Below are 14,495 nucleotides of genomic sequence, written 5' to 3'. Positions count from 1 at the left end.
CCTGTTTTAGCACCAAAAGGGAACGAACGTCACTAAAGACTCCTAACTCGACTCAATGACTCTATACTACAATAATAAAAGTTAAGTAAAATACAAATGGAGGTAAAAACATGTTAAGAACGTCGCACAAAGTGCTCCTATCACATGTTGGCCATCCTTGCAGCGGTCACGGGGTCAGGAGTCGTACTGGTGTTGGCGACCGTCCCGGGTGTAGAGGTGAGAATTATAGGGTCGTTTGTGGAGGGTAGGGGATGGTTGAGGCTGAGGTATATTATGTCTTTCACATGACCGTCGGCCGGAATAGGGGGCAAAGAGTTGGGAGTGCTCATTTCGAAGTGAAGTTGTTTCGCGAGATGCTGCATGTGTTTTACGAGAACTTTTTGTTGCATATTCCCACATATGGCGCCAATGTTAATGTAGTGTATTCCGATGTGGCACTACACTTCACTAATCATTCACAAGATATGTCGTGCTCCTTGTTCTCGTCCCTGTCACAAGTAACACAAATCGTCAAAGTGGAGACCACGGTGGCGTGGTCTTCAACTCTCTGATGCTTAAGTCAGGTTGATAATAATTTATGTAGAGTAACAGTGAGTGGTTTTGTTTGCTTACCTTATGATGTCGAGGGTTTGACCTTTTATAACTTAGTTGAGGTAGATCATTCACTCATCTTCCGATGTGGGACTAAGTCTAGTTGAGGTGTTCTCTGGAGTTCCCTATGAGATGCGCGTGAGGGCGCGTCCGTCGTCGGCTTGGGTTGCGGGTGGCTCGTTACACAACCGGTGTGGCTGGCTTTTTGCCGGTACTGCGGGGCTGGGTTACTTATGAGTCTTAGTGTGATAATAGTTACGCTAATTATGGCTGGGCATAAGCCTATGCCAACCTAGGTATTTGCGTCCCTAAGTGAGCAAAAAAAATTTGCTCACTGCTTCTAGAAAAGTTGCTCTTGATAAAATAACTCATCCAGTCTTGTTCCTAGCTTAATTTTGCCTGAGTAGGAAAGTATCGCAGAATGCTGCAAGTTAACAATTGTTGCATATACATTCTACAAAACCTATAAAATACAAGAGCTCATAGACATGTCCTCCTAGGCTCACCATATGAATATTCATTTGTTTTCTTCTTCATGGTGAATTTTGAATGAGAAAAGCTGGAAGATGGGGTTGAAGTTTTGATATTTTCCTCTTTGATGTGCATGAAAAAAAAGGCAAAGATAAAAGTGCAAAAATATGAGGCAAAACTTTGCCTTTTGCTTTTGGCTTTTGCCTCTTGGGGTGCATATCTTTCTAAGACAAACATACATTCAGAAGGATTGTAAGAAGAGATTAGTATGGCTGCGTATCTGAATTTCGGTTCAGGTTTGTGAAAAATCCATATCAAATCTGAAATAATCGGCTATTCATTTTGTCCATCCATTCTGGATTTAGAGATATTGACCCAAATGTTCAACCAATCTGAATTTTCAGATCGGTTAGGATTGGTTTGGGTTACAACCCAACTATTAAAAGTATTCTGTCTGTAAACTCAAATTTAAAAGATGTATCAACCAATTCAACTATCTAAGCACTCTAGGTATACAAATTTCAAACATAAATTTAAAGGATAAGTTTGTCACCATATTATGAAATCCATTATCATAACCATAAGTTCAAACTTTCATTTGTTAACCAATAACGGAGTGCCATATATATTAAAAACAATATGTTTGTAATTAAGTTACATTATTCATGTCATATCGGTTTTCTCCAGATGGTTTAAAAGGCAAATCCATATCAAATCCAATTATAACCGGATCAGATCGGTTTTCAAGTAAACTCGATTTTTTGCCCAGCCTTAGAGATTAGTTTGATCTGGATAACTTTCAGCCTCAATTCAAGAAAATGAATTACATTAGTCCTAGTATGAACTGACCATTCAAAAAAAAAAAAACATGATGTACCACCATTTACTTTGGATAGCTAGCATAATTCTCATTGCTATACTCTAAAAAGGACATGTCATTCCGTGTCTCTTCTAGATAAATGATTATTTTACCACTAAAAGAAAGCCAAAAGGAAATGCGTACAGTGACCACTTCATCTCCCCATAGCAAAATATTACAAGGCCATAAGAAAGCGTTTCCAAAAGCATACAGTAACCACTCTCCCAAGCTACTTAATCTATAGTTCGTCCCCATTTCAATGGTAAAAAACCTGGCTTTCAAATATTTAGTCTTATACCACATTTCTTTATAGAACCCACATTTCAAAAATTAAAAGTCAATCAAACGATGGAAACTAAGATGTGCTATGATGCGTCGTCTTAGAGGCATCATCTGATGCAGCTTCTATGGTGACGGTGGTTTGCCTTTTCTCCTGCTCATGACATGCTATTATGCGTTTTGATAAGATAAGTCTCTCATAATCTTCTTCTGCCAAGTGACACAAGGTGGTAAGATATTTTCAGGAAAGTACGGTATGCAGGTGATACTAGATTTTGTTGATATAATTTGCTAAAACCTTCAATTTAAAAAACATGGTAGCTATTCGGAAGCCAATGACAAAAATTTCTCACAAATAAAAGCAAGTGATATCAATCACCATGCCGCTTGATTTCTTGAAGCATACAAGTTACTCCCCAACTTGATTTTCCAAACTTATGAGTGAGATTCTAGAAGAGAAAATGGGTATTACAAACTATCTCTCAGCCAAAAAATGCAATTTTAGTTGTCTTTCTAAAAGACGCTTTTATTTTTATTTTTTTTAATTAAAAAAGGTCAGACTAACTTTCAAAAGAAGCTATTTTTGTTTAAATACTGTATAGTGCCTATTTTAAATAATTTCTCTAAAACAAATTAAATTGTGTTGATAGGAGCACAAAGTATGATGTTATTAATATATATATACCCTATTCTTATTCTTGTTTATCTCTTGTTTTCGTGTTTTATTAGGTTATAGTGTTGCTATATGTGTTTAGGAAGAGCTTAACTCAAAAATATGAGATTTGATGATGAAAATGTGCTAAGTGTTAGAAATCCATATTGAGATAGGATTCCTTATTCGACTAAGGTTCAAATTTCCTATTCTTATTTCTAACTCACCTATTCTTTGCAGGAAAGACAAATCCTAGATGGAGTAGGAGAAGCTTGGCAGTGCCATATCCATATTGAACAAGGAAGAGATGTCGTGAGGTTCATCCTATTAGAAGAAGGAGAAGCCATGTCGTGTGAAGATTTTCATTCCGATTTGGTTTCCTACATAGAATTGGAGTTGGATTTCAAATCAGAAATCATATCAAAGAAGATTTTCATGTCCATATTTGATTCTACTTCAATATATCTCACAGCATGGCTGGTCTTTGCTCTCTGTATATAGAGAACGGCATTAGACATATTGGGATCAATCCTTGTGCCAAGTACTAGCCACAACTCTGCTGAAATACATATATACTCACCACCAAAAACCCTAAATCTGAAGTCATTCAACCCTTCACCATCTTTTGCTCCAAAACTCGAAGCCTAGGACGTTCACTCCCTAGATATCTCGTGTTATCTCGCCTTAAGCCTTAGAGGATATTGCAAAGTGTAACTTTTTGATTTTCTTATTTGGAATTCAGAATTTTCTGTTCATGTTCTTGGACATTTATTATTTTAGGTTTTGTATAATTTTTCATGACATTGTCTATGATGTTTTGTTAAACTTTCAAATTACATAATGAATAAATGATTCCGAGTTCCAATCTATGATTTAGGTTTTATGCTGTAAGTTGCTTTGAATAACTTAGGGAATTTTCATTGTGTTCTTACTATTATGTATGTGTTCTATATGCGGAGTTATATTGCATGTTTTAATTAACCAAAGATCTACATGGTTAGGATGCTCGGAGTAGACTAGACGTTTGTTCTTATGATGTGGTTCACTGATTATGTACTTAGTTGTTATGTGTGCTCGGAGTAATGCATGATTAACGATTGTTTTATAGGATTTTATTGGTGCACAATTCTAATGCCGGGGATCCATCTTTATTGATCCCCAAATCTTTAATGTCGAATTTATTTTTTATTTGTAAATTTGCATAGGATGATCTTATTTTGTTGTAACATATAGTAAATATTCTTAGGTTGTTGTTTTGATGAATGAATGAATAATTGTTGTAGGTTATAAATTGAACAGAATAGGTAAAGTCTCATTTATTAATATTAGTCTTAACCATTCATGTTATCTGATAGGAACACTTTGTAAGACGTTCTTAACATGTTTTTACCTCCATTTGTACTTTACTTAGCCTTTTTTATTGTAGTGTTGAGTCATTGAGTTGAGTTAAGAGTCTTTGGTGGCGTTGGTTGCCTTTTGGTGCTAAAACAGGTGTAAAATGCAGAAATTGTCGAGAGTACAATAGAGTAGTATTCCTTGTCAAACTAAGAAACCTAGTTGGGTTAGGATTTTTATTATTCGACATTTCTGTAACATTTGTGATTTATATTTATTATTTTCTTTCCTTATTTCAAAATTAAATAAGAGATAATGGCTTGGAAATTAAGGAAAGAAAGAGGAGAAGAAGGAAACAAAAGAAGAAAAAGGAAAGAAGTAATTTAGTTTCTGAATGAGATGAAAAGGAAGAAGTATGCAGCCTCAAAGGAGGGAAGGCTCATTCGGCCATTAAAAGGAAAGAAGAAGAAAATAATGAAACAAAAGAAGAAAAAGGAAGGAGAGAACTAAGAGATCATTCGGAAGAATGCATATGGCCTAGAAGGAAAGAAAATGCATGTGACCAACAAAGATGATCATCATTCAATCGAGAAGGAAAGAAAAGAAGAAAAAGGAAATAGAGAATCAGTCAATTACCATGCAACCCCTCTCACTTATTCCTCTATAAATAGCATGGCATTCCAAAACATTGGTATCACCTCTCATTCACAAAGCTAAGCCGAACTTCCGCTAAAATACATTCAGAAAAATTCAAGCCACAAGCACCATCCATCACCACCACAAACCGTGTTCATCCCTTCCATCCTCCATAATCGAGTTTATCATCCTTGTCGAATCCTTCAAGGTTTCTAAAGTGTGATTCATCCATGGCTTGTATTTTATTCTTTGATTTTATGATTTTTGTGATTTCTATGTATGGATTATTGAATGTATTTTTCGGTTTTATATATGAAGAACATAATTTCAGACTTATTTGGTTTTATGTTCTGATTGTATAAACTCATGTTTATGTATGGATGACGTGTCTAATGATTAGGGGTAGTAGGGTTTTCGATTTATATTTAGGTTTTATTTTGATTAATTTCTTGAACTTGTACATCTAAATCAATGCTTGAGGAAGCCACGACCATGGCTCTTCTTGGGTTGCGATTCCATTCACCAAAGTAGTATTTGATCGAGTTATGCGCTTCGTGTCTCAATTCGACTTAATGTGTTTATGTGCTTCTTTGTGTTTAACTAATACGCTTCGTGAAGTTAGACTCTTTGTTTGCATATGTTTAGGATTAAACGCTTCGTTGATTCTGAATAATTATGAAGTCTTAACGATTAGATGAACCACTTCAGGCTCGAATTAGAATTGGAATTAAGATGAACTTAAATTAATTCGAAATATACATGATGCCTCTTAGTTGGTTTGTGCGTGTCTTACATGTTCATGAGTAGATTTCGTGTTTGGTAATGTGATAAGTGGTAGATCAATTGTATATAAGTAATTTAGGATTTATTTTTAGTAGTAGTTTTATATTCAATCTCAAAACCCCCAATAACATGATAAGTTTTGAGTCCCCGGACTGAACGATCCATGCTTATTCTATACTAACGATGATGTTTTACAGGGTTTATTATAGACGTTCTTAGTAATGATCTATCACTATCTTTCAGGATTTTATGATGTTGAGGACGGCTTTTATTAACACTTGGAGACTTGTCTAACACCCAAGTTTATTTCCAGCTGAGTAAGGAGCACGCTCTTTCATTACCCTGTGCACGGGACCAAAATTGGATCTCAAAGAATTACAGACTGACATACATCACAGTGATAGAGTCGATAGGGGGTTCGCCCTCCGTAGTTCAACATATGAGTCATATTGTATTCATTATCTCTGAACTAGCTACCGGCCTTCTGAAACCAAGATTCGAACTAATTTGTGTCTTGACATCCATACTTGAGTTGTACGTCCACTTTGGTTTACAACTTAGAATCAATCAATCATTTAATCATTTGAACAATAAATTGAAAACATTGAAGTGTAAAGAGTTAAAAATGTAAAGGCTAACTTTGTGTCGTGCTCTCTTCCATTATTTTTCCGTGCTTAAGTACAATAGGGATATCGCTTTCTTGTTTTGATTTTGTATTCTTATATGCTAACTTTCTAACTTACATTTCATGAATGTCCGAACTATCTAAGAAAACTCATGAGCTCAATCAACACATTGAAAGACTTAAAGACGCACAAACGTCAAGTTCAGATTATCCCTTCCCTGTAGGGAGGCTCTTAGATTTCGAGAGATCACCAAACAATTCAATTTTAAACTCCTCACCTAGATCAGAAGAGGAGGAAGGCATTCAGTTTCCTTTTCACTTTGATTCAGAAGACGACACAATAGGTGACCTAATTCCAACTAGTATCTCAATGGCACTCAAGGATGCTTTCATTCCGACCACTCAAGACTCGCCGTCGTGCATTGCCTACAGTCCACCAAATGGAGCTTCTTTCTCCATTCTTGTTCAATTTCTTGGGCAATTGCCAAAGTATTCGGGTTTTTCAACAGAGGATCCCAATGTTCATATTAGAGAGTTTTTAGATATATGCAAATTGCAATTTATTAATAATCTAACCCCTGAAGGCCTGAAGTTACTTTTATTTCCTTTCTCTCTTAAAGATTATGTTGAACGTTGGTTGTACTCTTTCCCTGCAGGAATCAACACCACTTGAGATGAAATGACTAAGATGTTCCTGAAACAATTCTTCGTTACTCAATTGACAAAAATACTTAAGAGGGAGATTCAGAACTTCACTCAAAATGATGGTGATACACTCTATGAGGCATGTGAAGAGTTTCAAGAACTGCAAAAGAAGTGCCCCCACCATAGAATTTCATTGGACAACTTGATTCAATTATTATATGAAGGACTTGACGCCACAAACAAGACCATGTTGGATTTTGCATGTGGTTCCATGCTCATGAACAAGACCGGCCACCAAGCATATGAACTTATTGATGATTTGGCATACAACAATCGCTAATTCAGTACTAAGGACAAGAGTGAAGGAAAAGGTTGTGGCATCTATGAAGTGGATACAAGGAACCAAATGGCTACTTTGGAAAGAAAGCTAGACGTTTTGGTTAAAGCCACAAGTGGTTCATGCGAATATGCTCAAGTGTGCGGTATTTGTTCTTATTTTGATCACACAATAGAGAATTGTCCAAATGGAACTATGTCTGAAGAATAACTTAACTTCATAGGCCAACAGAGACAAAGATACGATCCATATTCCAATACCTACAACCTTGGACTTAGAGATCATCCCAACTTTCGTTGGAACAACAATAGTCAGACCAACAATGCTTAAGTGCAAGGACAATTCCATTCTTAAGGTTTCGTTCCCATTGTTGTTAATAATTCAAACAATGCTAGTGCTTCTACTTTAAATTATGATGAAAAGTCCCTTGCTCAAGGGCAACAGAATTTAACAATTGCTACTCAAGCTCTTGTCACAAGTCAACAAGCTCATTCAAATGACATATCCAAGCTTAAGAAGAAAATGAGACAAGTGATTGACTTCATGGGATAAATTCATGAATGTGCTACGTTGTCGAGCCTGACTCAGAAAAATCCCAACATTGAGCACACAAAAGTTATCATGACAAGAACTCGGAGAGTTATGAACACTCCATTACCATCACCAAAGAAGGCCGTGCCTTCTAAAGACAAGAGTGTCGAGACTTTAGTTCCAAATGACCTTGAAAAATAACCTGCAACCTCCAAGGCCAACCATGTTGTGCCTCTGCCCCATATTGATCATGTCGTGCATGATAAAAGTAAGGACTCTAACTCTAGTGGTTTGGTTTCTACTATTGCTCCTGCTTGTGTGCCCTTCCCCAATAGGTTTGCAAAGAAGAAGAATGATGACTCTGACTAAGCCGTTCTCTAGATCTTTAAGAAGATATAAGTGAACATACCTCTTATTGAATGCATTCAGCAAATCCCGAAGTATACTGAGTTTTTAAAGGAGCTATGCATGACAAGGAGGATAACACAAGAAAAAGAAGTGGTGACAATGAGTGAAGCATTCTCTGCCGTGCGACAAAGGAAGCTATCACCAAACCTTAAGGATCCAGGGAATTTTTTTATCCCTTGCACTGTCGGTAACACAAAGTTTGATAAGATTATGTTAGACTTAGGAGCATCAATAAACGTAATGCCTTATTATATATAGGCAGATCTAGGTCTAGATACTTTGAAAAGAGATAACGTTGTTATTCGATTAGCTAATCGATCTAACAAAGTCCCTTTGGCCTATGTTGAAGATTTTTCTATTGTAGGTTTATGGTTTATCAAGGATTTCTCCAAGATTGCGAGACTCTTGAGTTCACTGCTTCAAAAGGATGTTCCTTTCCATTTTGATGATGATTGTAAGACAATTGAGACCTTGAAGAAGCTCTTGATGTCGGCACTGATTATGGCTCCTCCGGATTGGACCTTGTCGTTTGAACTCATGTGTGATGCCTCTGATTATGCAGTTGGTGTCGTGCTAGGATAGAGGAAGGACAAGAATTTATATGTCATTTGCTATGCCTCATGAACGCTCAATTTTGCTCAATAAAACTACACACAACTGAGAAAGAACTTCTTACGGTTATCTTTGCTTTGAATAAGTTTCATTTTTATTTACTTCAATCCAAGGTTATTGTTTACATTGACCATGCAGCTTTGAAGTACTTGATGACAAATAAATGAGTGTTTATTATGTTTCAAAATGGGTGGAAGCAAAAGCCACCAAGACTAATGATTCTCGAGTTGTTGTAGAGTTCCTTCGTTCTAACATCTTTTCTAGGTCTGGAATGCCACAAGTTATGATTTTTGATGGAGGATCTTACTTTTCAAACTGTACCATTGAGGCTTTACTACGACAATATGGCAGAAAGCATAATGTTTCAATGCCTTATCACCCCTAAACAAGTGGACAAACAGAAGTTTCTAATTGTGAAATCAAAAGGATCTTGGAAAAAATCAGTTGGACCAAACCAAAAGGATTGGTCCCAAAGGTTAGATGATGCTTTTGGGCTTATAGAACTGCATTTAAAAAATAAAACTCCTATTGGTATGTCTCCTTTCAGGTTAGTCTATGGAAATGCGTGTCATATTTCCGTGGAGCTTGAGCATAGAGCATGGTGGGCGGGGAAGAACTTTACATGGATATTGATGAGGCCGGATTGCATAGGAAACTCCAATTGCACAAACTTGAAGAAATTCATAATAAGGCCTATGATTCAGCAATGAACGGAGAAGACCAAAGTATTCCATGACTACATGATTCGTCGGAAAGATTTTGTTCTTGGGCAAAAAGTTTATTGTTTCATTCTCGACTTAAGTTATTTTCTGGCAAGTTACATTCTAGATGGTTAGGGTATTTCACAATTACTAACATTTTTCCTTCTTGAACTATACAGATCAAAAGTGACGTGAAATGATCAGAGCTCACGGTCAATGGACATCGCTTGAAGCCGTACTATGAGGGCTCCGTGGAACATGCTGTCAAGGAGACTTCTCTCCAAGAGCTTACAACATGAATGTGACGAGATGAAGAAGTCTAAGCTAAGGGATATAAACTTAAGCGCTTAATGGGAGGCAACTCATTTCAATATGAAGTTGGAGGCGTCATCAACAAGTGTTTGCATTTTCTTATCCCTTCATCTCTTTATGTTGATTCGAATTGTGTTTTGATTTTTAATTTTGTTTGATTTCGTGAATTCTTTACCATGCTACTTGTTTTCTTTGTTTTTCTTTGTTACATTGAGGGAAATGTCAATTTGAAGTGTGGGGTGGGATTTGCATCTTTATTTTGTTTTGTTTGAGTCTTAGGTGTCTTTATAATCGTCTAAGATGAGTATAATCTTTGAATTTATAGTTGATAGATAATAACAAGATTGAAATTGTGCTTAATTACTATTTGATGTAGGGGTGGGCATAAAAAACGGAAATCCTGATCCCGTCCCGATTCCATCCCGAAATTCATAGGGACGGGACGAGACGGAGGTCTAAAAACGTCTGTCCCATCCCGATCCCGTCCCGTTTCATAATAGTGGGACGGGACGTGGGACGAATAATTTCTATCCCGTTTCGTCCCGTCCCGTCCCACCTTTAATAAAAACTTAATAATTCTTATATATTTGTATTAAAATGAAACTAATTTATATTCTTAATAACTCCAAAATTATATCAACTCAAATAGTAATGGTAAATTATAATATTTTGAACATAATATGTATTTTTTTTTGTTAAAATTTCATTATTAAATGTTACTTTGTTAATGAAAAGGTAAAAATATAGGTTTTTATTAAATTTCATATGAAGGTGGGATTTGTCCCGTCCCGTCCCAACCGGGATTAATCCCGAGTGGGATGCATTCTTAAAAACCCTCGTCCCGTCCCGATCCCGTCCCGAGTCAAAAGAGTGGGATGGGACGTGAGTTGAGCCCCGTCCCGTCCCATCCCGTCCCGTGCCCACCCCTAATTTGATGGTTAATTGATGTTGTTAGAAATTGTATGAATATGTAGTAGATGAGGAATTGAAACTTTGGAACAAAATCAGCATGTGATAACAAGTTTGATTCATATATGTGCTTTCATTCTGAGTGCTTAATTTATCGTTTCTTGACTATGTTACTTTGTAACCTCATTATCTTTCTTCTTGATCAATTTACATGTCATAGCTCTTTAATGGACTCTAGAACTTACTCTGATTGATTATTGAGACTCTATATCATAATATGTTATGATTTTGAAAAGGATTATTGGATCTTTTTAGGATTTCCACTACTTATTGCCAAAAAGCTGTGAGCCCTATTTGTGCCCTATTTGGGACAACTTAGTGTTTACCACTTTGTGCCTACGTTAAGTTTTTCTTTCATCACCAACATATTAATATCTTTGGTTAGTATAATCTATCTCTACCCTTATCCTTGAGGCTTGGCATAACTTATTTTTGGTGTTAATATGGAGTAATCATTCGATTCAAGTGTGGGGTTGTGCTTTGTAAAAATGTATGCTGTGAAAAGAGAAAAATAAGAAAGGAAAAGATCAAAGAAATTTCCGTGCAAAAGAAGAAGAAAATATATGTGATGAAAAGAATGAAAATCTCGGCATGGTAGTGAATTTGGAGTTATGCTATACTTATGGAAGGCTCAATAATGTTATACTTAAGCCTTTGTTCATTTTCACATTAATTCGAATAATGAATGGGTCAAAAATGATGATATTTGACTCTTATTTTATGGTGTTTGGTGACATAAGGTGAATGATTATTGCTCTGCTCAGTCTTTAGGATGATCTTTGTGCTTCCCTTATCTGAAAAATTATACCCTTTGCCGAGCCTAAGCCAACCCTTTTATAAAGATCCGCATGATTCTCAAGATGAGTAGCTTTTGATCTATGGAGATTGTCTCAAGAGTAAGCATATGATATTTGCCCAGTGCATGTGGTTAGTATTTTTCATAAGGTTTTCACCTAAGCTGCATGGAATCATGTGCGGATACGTGGACGCGAAGCGTTTTTTTTTTTTTTTTTTTTTGGAAGTGGGTAAGTTTTGAAAGCGTAAAAATAATTTTCATATATAAATAATTAAATATCACAATTTTTTAATTCATTTTTATATTAAATACAAATAGTAAAACATAATAATAATTCAATTACTTACCCAAATGGGATTGGGCCGAGATTATGGGATAACTATCAATTCTATAATAGCTTATCTTAAAACCTTATCAAATCCATCTTCTTTCTCTATCTTCTCTCTTCAGCCGTTCAAAGGGTCTTTCCATTTATTATATCAAATGAAGGCTATGAGGAATGAAATAGTACATAAGGATTGTAAAGACCCATATTGATCTTGAACTAGAGAAAAGAAGAAGGCTAGCCTGAGAACAAACTGAAATTAAACGAAGCTCAACCGAAAGAACAGAAGCCATCAAGACCGGCTTCAAGGTCACTGATAGGAGCACAAAGTGTGACGTTCTTAATGTGTTTATGCCATATTCTTACTCTTTGTTACCTCTTATTTAATATGTTTTAGTTTCTGTTGTATGAATAAGTGTCTAGGTAGAGCTTATATCGATTATGAGTGAATTGATGATGAAATCGTGCTAAGAGTTAAGAATCATTGTTGAGATATGATTCCTTGTTCGAGTAGGATTTATCCTTTCCTATTTATTTGTTTCTAATGTACTTATTCTTATTAGGAAATACAAATCAATGTTGGAGAAGAAAAGCAATCCTAGTTCCACAAGGAAAAAGAAGAAGATATGCACTTAAAAGCCCAATCCATGCAAGAAATCAAAATACTGTCAAGATTCGTAGTCCAACTTTGATGGGCTCCCTTGGATAGTTCCGATCGAATTAGAAGATGTACCATATATGGATAGAAAGTTGTGTGAGTCTAGTTTCTATAAGATTTGGAATCAAATCAATATCTTATTCCTACATGGAGATAAGACCGAATTATTACTCTGAGGTCCAGTGAACTCGGTAGAATTATCTCAGCCATTGATTTGCTTTTGATCCAAGGGTTGTGAGGGAAAGTTGGGACCTTCTTTCTCCTATGTATAGAGGCATGAATATATATCAGAATCACCATAAATTTCTGCACCAAAGAAGGCATGCAGCAAATTAATGAGAAGAGGTAAGAAAATTCAAACAAGGCTGCAACAATTAAGACTCTTGTTGCCTCCCTAATTTAAATGAAGAAATTTGTGCAAAAGAAATCAGCATTAAAGGAGGAAGAAGATATGCAATTAATGTCCAATCCTTATAGAAATCAGAATTCTGGCAGTGCAGATCATCCAACTTTAACGGGATCCCCTGGACAGCTCAGACAATGCATGATATATGGATGAAAAACTATGGGAGTCTATTTTCAAATGCCTTTAGAATCCGCTCAATATCTATTTTCTATAGAAAGTTATGGCCAGAACAAGGCACAAATGTCAGATCTGCCGAATTGAGAAAATCTAAGAAACCTCAACCAATTTGATTTCAACTTTGTGGCCAGTCTCCCTTGGGTTTCTTCCTCTATATATAGCACCTCATTTCCACAGAAAAAGATCATCAACCTTGCACACAAGTATAGCCAAAGCTTTGCCTAAACACTTTCATTCACCAAGAACCATAGAATCTGAATTCACCACCCTTCACCATATTTTCTGTCCAAAGCTTGGGAGCCTAGGATACCATACTCTTGAAGATTTTGTGCTACATTTGTAGGGAACCTTGGGAGGAGAATTATAAAATGTAACTCTATGATCTTCATGTTTAGTTTTCGGGTTTTTATGTTCTTGTTCTTAGATAATTTATGTTTAGGTTTTGTTAAAGTTATTTGTATTCTTGTCTATGAGATATTTGTAACTTTTGAATGACATGATGAATTAAGGTTTTCGATTTTAATTCAATGATTTTAGGTTTTATGCCATGAGTTTCTGTTTTTTATGTTCTTGATTAATTTTCGGTGTGTTCTTATATTACATATGTGATTAACACAAGTAGTTGATGTCGCATATGTTAATCATTCAAGTTTAAAATGATTTTGATACAAGTAGTTGATTAATTCTTTGTCATTTGTTCTTCCACCAATTATGATCTTAAGTTCAACATTGGATAGATGCTTAAACATGTTGATTTCTCTATGTGATACTTAATTGCATGATAAATTGGTATGTTAAATTTCGTTGCAAGACAAGTAATTGAGCTCGATAGTATCCATGTATTAAGAACCAAGTAGGAACTTGATGCATGATCGGACTTAAGATGAACTATGATACCTACGGCATGAATATGATTGAGAATTGATTTCGTTACCTTTGTTCGTATGTGATTTGTTTGGTGATTGCTTATGTGTTGGTTGGTTGATCACATGTATATATTAGTTTAGGATTTATTTTCTATTTATATCCAATCCGAAACCTATATCAAATCTTCAAACTCTTATGAATTCGTTATTAAATGTTTGTGATTCTTTACCCTGGATGGATCCCCGGTTTGTGAACAATACCCTCTTGCTTTATACTACTAACGATGCTTATAGAGTTAATATTGATCTCGAGTAATCGAACCGATCAGTCACCGAGTGATCTTGGCTTCCGTATTTTCTCTCTCTTATCCCTCATTATATTTCTTCTCTCTCTACTCTCTCGATCTCCTCTCCAATTTTAGACCCGTTGTAACCCTTAATTATAGTTTCTATTTGACAAAAGTTAGTTTTAAAACGGCACCCAAAATCCATACCCAAACCTCGCGCTTCCGGCATAATAG

At 35.8% G+C, this 14,495-nt stretch overlaps 1 non-coding gene across 1 annotated transcript; it reads right to left on the bottom strand.

Moving 5' to 3' along the window:
- Positions 1-6,958: 6,958 nt before the first annotated feature.
- Positions 6,959-7,065, bottom strand: LOC126804290 (small nucleolar RNA R71). The gene has a single exon (XR_007673244.1). It is a non-coding gene; the product is annotated as a small nucleolar RNA R71 (small nucleolar RNA).
- Positions 7,066-14,495: the final 7,430 nt, after the last annotated feature.

This window comes from Argentina anserina, chromosome 7, assembly GCF_933775445.1.
Source record: "Argentina anserina chromosome 7, drPotAnse1.1, whole genome shotgun sequence".
Taxonomy (NCBI): domain Eukaryota; kingdom Viridiplantae; phylum Streptophyta; class Magnoliopsida; order Rosales; family Rosaceae; genus Argentina; species Argentina anserina.
The sequence above is the reverse complement of the archived record's forward strand: the minus strand, read 5'-3'. Positions and strand labels throughout refer to the sequence as shown.